Below are 10,351 nucleotides of genomic sequence, written 5' to 3'. Positions count from 1 at the left end.
GTGCTTCTTTTAGCCTTTTAGCCAGATTACCTCAGTGAAACAAAGCTTTGTGTCGACAGTTTTGTGCTTATGGAAGAAAACCAGTGTAGATGACAAAGACCATGCAGAGCTCCATCTGGGTGAGTCTGATAGTCGTGTATAAGCCGCTCAGAGCAGACAACAGCCTTAAGTTAAGAGATGAATTACCTGATACTCCTGTCATACACCACAGGCTTGTAAGTGCTAAGCTGTTAATATGTTAAGACTAAAGTGATAAGATGAAAACTGCTGAAACATGTACAGTAACAAGGCACCAAAGATCTTATCAGATTTTCCATATTTGGGTCATAAATCACTTCCTGTTGGAGCATTGTTTCCAGTAAGACAGTGTGGCAGTGCTTCCTGCAGGGATATCCTTTGTGTGTTTATATCCACAGGATATTTGTACCAGTTGTGGCTCCATGCCTGTTATAAAGATAGCTCTTAGTGAATGGTATAGTAAATTTTAATGAATGGTAATGGTAAATTTTATAAAAAAAAATTCTCTTTTTCAGTCACTTAGCTGCCATGACGACAAAGAGGAGAAAAATGCTAATCTGCTAAAGTTTACTTCATGATCTCTCCTGTGTTTTTAATTCTGTTCCATGGAGCCATTGTTGTTAAATGATAATAGAAAGCGTGGGCAGGCAGCTTACATTGCTATGGTGAGAAGAGCGCAGCAGGAGGTAAGGAAGGCAAAAGAGCAGGAATATGAAACATGAGAGGGAAAAGAGAGCGCAGCAGATCGTTGATGAAATGATAATAAACCACGTTGGACAGAAGTATAAAATACAGATACGGAGATAAAGAGGCTCACAGAACCAGAGAGTGGAGTCGGCTGTCATGACATCTCTAATGGAAGTGCAACGTTGAAGAGGAAATGTCACCAGCTCCGTCCTATCTACAACAAACACTCAAAGCTGAAGTGGCCTGGTGTGATGGAGGGCCTGCGTGGCATTCAAATACACCCCCCTACAAACACACACGCATGTAAGTTAAAGGAATAGTTTGACATTTTGGGAGAGAGGATTATTTGCATCCTTGCTGAAAAAATCAACGGCACTCACATACTGTATCTTCACATCTGAGCGTTTGTGCTAAGCTAAGCTAAACTAATCTAATCATCTTCTAACTCTCTCTGATATAACTTTCAGCAAGAAAGTTTTTAAGAAAAAGCATAAATTCGCCCCTCTGTTCCTCTAACAGTGCTTTTTTGCTCTTTAGTCATCATTATCAGCATTGAAATTATCTTTAAGCCAACAGAGCAACAGAGAGCTGACCTGTTTTACCTGCTGCGTCTCATATATTCTGGTACAACCCACCCCCACCTCCACCCTCTCCACCCTCACGCATTCTCTTTCCCTTTCCCTCTCTCACTCTCTCTATCAGGGCTGCAGTCTGACCCGGCTAGCTGTTGCTAAGTTTATCTCTGTGCCAATCTGTGCCCCAGAGGCATGCAGAGGCAACCCAGAAAAGACAGAGTGCACTGTCAGTTAGAATAATCAGGGAAGGGAGGGAGGGAGGAGGAGGAGGAGGAGGAGGGGATGAAAACTCATGATGGCCTGCTCTGCTTAACACGAGCTGCTGCAGACCAAAGGGGCTGTGGACGCGCGTGTGTGCAAGCGTGTGAATTTGTGTGTGTAATATCAGTGTGTGTGCATGCATGCCCTACTTGCATCACAACAGTAGCTTCAAAATATTAGCTTGAGATGATAGCAGGGTACTTTTTAATCATTAGAAATGAGCTCAGCGCCCTGTTCCCGGTGACCTTTCTGCTGCGGTTTGCCTCCAAAGCTCTGGAACCGACTCAGCCACTTAATAATTAACACCAGGCCCTCAAACCATTTCATGTGGCCCATGCTAATTATGCCACAGAGCTCTGCGCTGTTTGAATGTGTTTATTAAACGCACATGCCACAACTTTTATTGATAATATGCAAATTAAAAAGATCGGCCCTGTTGCTCTCTTGTTATTTTTATCTCTCGTCATGTCGCCTCAAGTATTTTGTCCATGTTGAAACCCTGTGGTTTGCACAAGAAAGCAAACATGACCTAAACACACATATGTGTAAGTTAACACCTTCAGTGAACGCCAGGAAACCACAGTGTTAGCCCAGCTAATGCACCACTGTTTTTTTAACTGGTGCACTGGAATTATACTTCAAACCTGACTGTCAATATATTGATCCAAAATGAGGCATGCTTGTGAATAATTGAGTTTGTGACCTCAATGCAGTGAGCTGACATCATCACTGTGGGTCTGGAGCCAAACGCGACACTGCACTGGAAAAGCCCCTCTGGCCAGGACTGGGAGATCTCAGCCCTGCTGGTGGCGTGCTGGGTCGGGCTCACAGCTTGATATGATACAGTGGCTCACAGATATGATGATGACATAACTCTGAACAGGGATTACACAACAGGCACAGAAAACCATCAAAGTCATCAACAGCTCTTTGCAGCAGGAATGCTGCTAAAAACCTTAACAGTTGTATGTACATCTATATAAAACCACAGCGTCATTATTCATCTTTGATTTAGGAGCAGAAACTTTCTTTCTTTTCAGGCATGTTAAGGCACAGACAGGGCAGTGTCTATTTGCCTACTGGCCCAGTGGTTGAGCCCTGCCCTCGGATGACTCATTAAGCTGAAGACTCACTAAAAAGGTCATCCGTGAGGTATTTGTGCACTTTGTAACTATCATCGTCCCTTGGATGAAACGTTCCCATTTTGTTTGTCACATGCAAATCGCTGCAGTCATCGGTCATAATAAGCTGCTCATCGGTGGGGGCTGCAGCCACACGAGGGGCAACACCCCGCCACACATTACAGGGCATGCAGAGGGACACGGCAGCATGCCATTCACTTCACCTTTGAGTAAATGCAGGGAGTGGCTGCCGTATCATAAAAACCAGCTTTAGTAACTTTCCATTTCTCATTACAGAGGAGGAAGGGAGAGGCTTGTGTGACAGCCAGACTCGACGCTTGAGCAACTTTATTGTCTGCAAACAACCGCACACACCCCCTTGACAACATAAACTTGAAGGACCATACCAGGGTGTTAATTCTAGTTCCATAACTATCAATTATGCCTACTTAACATTTTTGCTCAGCATTTTCAGTGCATGCTGCACCAATTTATTTTTCTGACAATATGGGCATCTGTTGTTTCCAATATATTTGCTTTTCCATCACTGAAATGCTTGTTGCTGTGCAACAATAATGAGCCGATGACAAAAATGACTCCAGAATGTGAGCAAAATATTGGTGATTTGTGGTATTTGTGTGTAAGAAAATGATTTCACCTTTCAGAATAAAAACAGTTCATGTCCGAGAGAGAATCAATTCTTTTATATGCTTTTATTCTTTACATAATATAAAATGCTGAACCTCATCACTCAAGCATTTAAACATATGATGAATGCTTCCAGAAAATGCTTTTCATGCACAAGCTTTGGTTCCTGCCTCTACTACAAAATGCACTCCTGCCAGCACGCCGACGCCTCTTCCCTCAGGAGACACATGTCCTTATCATGCGCGCTTCCTGGGATTATGCATTCGCTCTCTTTCTACGCTCTCCTCTCGCTGGCTGCATTCCTGTGCAGAACTGGCTTGGCCTCATCTCTGCAGGTTCACACAGGAGCCCATCAACCCTCCCGTCTGATCCCCTGACAAGATGCACACTCAGTGTTGGTATTTGGGTGTGTACCTTGCAAACACTGCGACAATGCTTCCTACACAAATAAAGGAGATGTTTCCTCCAGTGGTGACACTGCATATGTTTTTTTTCTATGGGAAACAGAGGTTTTCTTTGTATCATGCATGTACTGAAAATGAGGTACTGAGATAGAGACAGATGGCAAATGAGAGAGAAAAAGAAGCACTTCAGCCTACTCCTATCACTGTTTCATTTGGCTGAGTCTCTGGTACTGTAGCACCCTGTGTGGGAGTATTGGAAGCCCACTTGTTGTGTAACACCTTTTCCATCCTCCACACTATCGCCAAACTCTGCTACAACAAGGTTGAATCACAACAGCTTTCATCTTCCGGTTGTGGGATATTTAAACTTTTTTGATGTTGTTTTCATGCTTCCCTCTGTCTCTACTTTTTGAAAAAAGAAAACGAAGTATAAAACAACTCATTCGTTTTCCAATGTACATCATACAGTATATATATGAATATAAATATAGATGGTACTGTAGCTTTGTTTTTGAGTTTCTAAATTTGAGCGTGAGTTTAGAAGAAATGTTAGGATTTCATGGCATGGGTTTGAACCGTGACAAACCAAATTTCTAGACACATATGATTGACATAATCACGAATATAGAAACAACTAGGATCATTAATGTACTGTTGGAATATTTCATATTAATTTAATTTGCAAAATAAGCTGCCTTGGGGGCAAACATTAAATTTTTGTTCCCCTGATTTATTAAGCATTCTGTGAGTGACTACCACATTGTCATTTTGCTTCAATGCAATCATTCCCCCTGACGAGGCTCATTGACTTCTCCCGGTTGAGCTCAGCTGGAGATTGGCTCCCTTGCATTTCATGTCCAGGATTAATGGAGACAGTGATAAAGTAGCCTCTACGTCAGCACCTATAATGGTAACTTCGCTCTATGCAGCATTGACCCCTTATTGGTCCAGCCCAGTGGTGACACAGCTGACTTAGCCAACAGTGACTGTGAGACTAATCACGCCACAGAAATCATTACATCCTACATTTCTCATCAGTCTTTCATCTTATCTTGAGCCCTCTGTTCATTCCTTCTCTTCCCCTCAGCTATTATATATAATTTTCTGGCTCAGATGGAGAAGCCCGACAGAGAGGCACAAAAATCTCGCCAGAGTGCTCTTCGCTCAGGGCTCTTCTGCTGCCAACTGCCACTCCACTCTGCAGTGAGGTGGAATGATGCTTGGCGGCCAACACATTGAGGCTAGAGGTGCTGCAGCATGTTGTATGAGCGTGCACGTGCGTGCGTGTGGAAAGATGGTGCATAGACATGCTAATTTATAGACGCTTCATCCACGCTTGTTACAGTAAAAGAACAGGACATGGAGAGTGATCGTAATGGGGAAAACAGGGCACAGCTCTGAACACGCAGCATGATTTTCTGCCAGCGATGAGCCAGTGCATATGTGTGTGTCTGAACACGTTTGCCTGTCAAGCATCTCTGGAAAGGCTGAGTCAGTCGGGAGAAACACATAGTGAGTGAAAATAGAGATGGGAAGGGAGAGGGGGCATGGAGGAGACTCTATACATTATGAAAGAGGAGTAGGTGGGAAATGGAGGGGAGACAAACATCACAGAGAGGACACGGTTTGAAAGCTATTGCATCTTGATTAACCTCAATAAACCTTTTAAAAAGCTTTTGCAGTAGAGCCATCACACAGGTTCTCTATCCCATTTTCATCTTTAAATGCATCTCAATAAAAGTCAGAATGAAATATTTAAAATATCATCTCAAGATAAGTGCACCAATCAGGACAATCAGATGTGTGCACAGCATCTTGGGTCACTTTTTGCAAACAGTATTTACAAAAAGAAAAATCAGAGTCTTTTTGCAGATTTTACTAAAACCATTATTCTGTTGTTCATTATGTTTTTACAGTATTTTGCATATATCCTTTTGAAATGTTATCATTATATTATTGTTATTATAATATTGCATGTTATGTAAAATATTGCATTTGGCACCTTTGTGAAAAAGTGTTACCAACAGTTTGACTGAAACTTCTCATTTATAATTTTTATTTTTTTATTAACTCTACTTAATTACAGTATGTAGTACAATATTGTTATTGAAAAAGAAGTCTATCAGTTGTCTCTCTGTGATTCTTCTTTGGATTTGAATATAAACTACATGGGTCAGTAGTACATTTTTCTGTCCTCCTCCTCCTTCTCCTCCTCTGGGAGATGTAGTCTGGACTAACATGCACAGCTCATGAATGCTCAGGAAAAGACATTCACTACTGAATAGTATGAAGGTCCTTCCCACCCTTTGGGCATCACAGAGTGATTAATCAGCCATCTCAGGATGCCACAGTATAAGCTGCAATGACGTTTGTACAAGGTACCGCACAGAACAACTAACAGTAAGCTTTAAATGTTTTATTGAGACAGGAGAGGAGAGGAGAGGAGAGGAGAGGAGAGGAGAGGAGAGGGTAATTAAATACAACTCAGCTGACTTTGATGAAGGTCATGCTATACAATGATGACTGCAGTAAGCATGTCTCGTTTGATAGAAAGGCAGACATGCATACAGTATATGAATGTCCACCTATGTAAGAATATATACATATATACAGTCTATATAAAGCTTTGGTGTTACAATGTGCAGCACAGGTGATGTATTATTCATATAGCTAAGGAGTAAAGAGTGAGAGATGGGTAAATGCAACCTCCATACTAAGCTATCTACTGCACACACACATACACACACAACAATCTATGCGGTACATTTTCCACATGGCCTTAGCATTTCACCTCTGTTTAAAGAGCAGTGCATGCAAATGTGCCGACTTCCAGCATGAGGATAGATAAGTAGAGAGGCAGCTCAGCACTTTAGTGCCACTGGAAGCCACACAAGCTACAAGGGGGAAAAAAAACACAGTGACGTTGGTGAAATAAAGGAGGAGAGTCTGAAGTCTGCTTCATAAATCAGTGACATTCTCTGATGGATCTAATTAGAGCAGAGACCCTGTTGAAATCCTGGTGGGTGCTTGCAACTGTGTATGTATGAGTCTGCAGTGTAAGGGAGTGCACATGTGTGTGTTTTAATTACCTCTAATTAGAACTTGGAGATGGGCTGTGAACTGGGGCACAGAGGCCTAATTGTCATGTGACGACCTCCCACCTTCTGCACTGGGAGTCGTCAATCACCAGTCCAACCCTGCTAAATAAACACAGTGAGGTTTCCCATACAAATATTAATTTGGAAATCATTGTTTCATTTTTTATTTTTCCTTCTTAATACAGCAAAATGTCCATGTTGACGGCACTTTGTGGTGTTTAGAAACTGATTTGCTTTAATCTGAGCAATGAATCAGCCAATAATAATGACACTACTTCTGCACAGACCAATTTAAAACAATTCTATCACTATCCCATTATCTATTCTGTACATACATTGTTAAACATCCAGTTTCTCCAGTGGACCAATCCAGATCTCAAATGGACAATCATGAAGATCATCTCTTCTGCTCATAGTGAACAAATATACGTATCTGCAGTACAGAGGAGCCTGTCAGCTGCAAAGATCCATGACTCAGCCACATTAGCTTGTTGTACAGATACTCCAAACCAAGATGCAGAATGCAGCGTATAATAACGTATTAAGATAAGACCTCTATTACCCGGAAGCTGGAATACGTTGCTGGCTGCAGCACGAAAAGCAGTTCATTGACACCTTGTTTTAATGAGAGGTTAATTTTTAACAAGGCCAGTTGTTTTATTTCTTCCTCACAGGCCACCATTGTCAAACAAAGAGACTGAAAATGATGTGCCTCCAGGTTCCATGAGGAAGTGTCTGCAGCATTAACTCACATAGAAGATGTAATGACAAACATGCTGACCACACCAAAGGAAAATGACACCATCAGGCTTGAGTCCCCTGAAGCCAGCGACAAGCAACAACAACACTCTTATTCAGGTCACATAACACCTCCACTGACTGACTATAAGAACATATACTTCCAAATGTTGCAGCTGCAGGCTACTAATAGTGATACTGTATATACATAACTGACTCATCCTGAACTTGCAGGGTCTTGATTAAATAGTATGTCAGTGCTTCTTTGTTTGATGAGCCTTTCGACAAGGAGCAGGCTTAAACATTTTTTAATGTGTTTGAGTCTTTGGTTGGATGTTGTGGGTGAAAAACAAGGTAAAAATGCAGCTTCAGTTCTAAGGGTGGGTTTGAGTTTTCGCCCCAGAATAGCATAACGACAAGGGTTAGCTTAGGTTTGCGTAGTCTTTAAATTCATGCACAACCTAACTTCATATTTTGGCTGCTCCACCTATCAGATGAGACAACAATGTGAACCTGAGCTATAGAAGACGACGTGCCGCCAGCTAATATCCAGAGAAGCAGCTCAGAAGTGGAGCTGAAGCCATGGGATTTCCCTCCCTATTAACGATTACTATTTATAACCATCTGTCCTACTGTGGACAAGAAGCTGTTCATCTGAGAACACCATAATGACAGAAATAGATGCCTTAGTTTCTAGCCTATGGACTGAAAGATGGTCATTGAAATATGAGGACTTGGCTATTTTGGAAAGTCAAAATGCATTTTGCACCGAAAATATTATTCCTATTTATCTGGTATCACACCAAACAGTTATTTCACTGCAATACCTATACAATATCTATGAAACCAAATACCTGTCTTGAGAATTTAATAAAGTGTCCAGAAACTCAGACCAGTACATTACATCAGACCTACGTTAAAACTGTCTTCCTTGATGCAGGTGCTGGTAAAAAATATGAATGGCAGCTAGTCACCAGTCGGCAAATTCCTCTAAGTCTGTAAAAACAAGAAAAGGCTTGTCGTGTGGTTTGGGTTGGACATAGACAGGATGTTACCCTTTATGTTCTTTCCTGTTGAGAGCAGTGGTAGCTGTTGACCTGCACTGCTGGCTGTGAAAGAGGGTCTTCATGCACTGTCTGTCTGTTGTCACCGCTGATACAGACCATGGTCAAGTGCTTATCCAATCTTTCCAAGGCTTGTTCCAACAGGAGCAGATGTGTTTTCTAAAAAAAATCTATTTTTCTAAATGATCAGAAAAGCATGCAACATTAGCTTCACCTTTGGCGAAAAATGATAACAAAATTACCTCAGCCTGAATCAACCCTGATTCTGAACTGAACTAATTCACTAAAATCTTTTTAATCTTGGTGGGACTGGAGTGATTAAACACAGTTTTGGCTTTGAATGCGATTGTTGCACCCCCACCACCTGGTATTAACAAGGCGTATTCATGTTCTTCACCATGGGCACAGTCACACCCATAGGCAGGTTTGAGCAGTTTATGTTTACAGTGAGAACAAAAGCAAGCCTGAAGACAACATTTGAAAATGCAAATGTATTTATGTCTAATTATATTATTTATATTTTAACATTCTTGTGCTTTCATAATAATAAAAGGTGCGGGTAAATATTTACTTTTTGGTTTTTTTTATGCCAGGGGCTCCTGCTCAGCCCAGTGAACTATACGACGCTCTGTATATGGGCTGGATTATTACTCAGTTAAGCAGAGAAACAGTAGGTTTATGTGTTCTATATTATATTTATAACGCTAATAGCTACTGGTGAAAACCATGGTTATGATTACAGGTAAATTCATCATGAATCTGTATCATAATGTTTGTCAAAATGACCAAGATTTCATGATGACTCATCTTGAATCACTCCTTAACTCACTGATGACTCCTCATTTTCATCAAGTCCCTGGCTGCATCCAGCTGGCATCATCATCCAGGAGTCAGTGTCACAGTCGACTGCAAAGACAGAAAAGCCAAAAAGTAACTAACTAGCAGTTTAATAGTAATCCCAAATCCGTGTTAGCCTGTGGTCTGGGGGTGACTGTTGTGGTGTGGCAGAGATGTAATCCAACCATTACCACAAAGAAGGGATTAAAAATGCAAATAAGGGAAAGTGTCCTCCTGTTTTTATCAAGATTTTAATCCTGTCTGTCTTTTTCTGTCACAGCATCTTACAGCTAAAGCTCCCATTAGGTCGACTGCTGTCTGGCAGGAAGAGCAGCTAAGCTGTATAATGCATCTGCAGCTACCTTGGCAGTGTATGACTAAGCAAACAGACATTGGAGAAATAATAGAGTGATACAAGCAGCTCACTGTGTATGCTGCAATTTTTTTTTTTTATAAATGTAATTAATTATTATCTATCCACAAGGACTTGTTTATATCATGGCCTAATTATTTTAATCATCACATGTATCAAACAGAGAGAACAATTAACCAACCAGTATCGCCAGTGTTTTCGACCTGAGACACGCCGCAGACGACATGTCCACAGATCACTTTGATCTGGAAAGCGTCAGAGAAACCAAATGATTTGCAGGTTTCAGCTGAGATGAACTACGCCCAGGGGTTCCTTCTCATTATGTAAGCCCACGCCTTTTGATGACCTCAGCAGCTTGTCACTCTGTGACTGAGCGGTAAAGCAAGGTGGAGATCAAGCAAGCACAAAGGTCAGAGTGAGAAGGTTTGTGTTGTGTAAGAAAATGGCTAACAAAAGACCTAAGAGGGAAGAGACTGACAGCAAAGCAGAAGGAAACTACCCCCTGCAAAATATGCACAGATGACGTC

Source organism: Trachurus trachurus, assembly GCF_905171665.1.
Source record: "Trachurus trachurus genome assembly, chromosome: 22".
Lineage (NCBI taxonomy): Eukaryota > Metazoa > Chordata > Actinopteri > Carangiformes > Carangidae > Trachurus > Trachurus trachurus.
The sequence above is the reverse complement of the archived record's forward strand: the minus strand, read 5'-3'. Positions refer to the sequence as shown.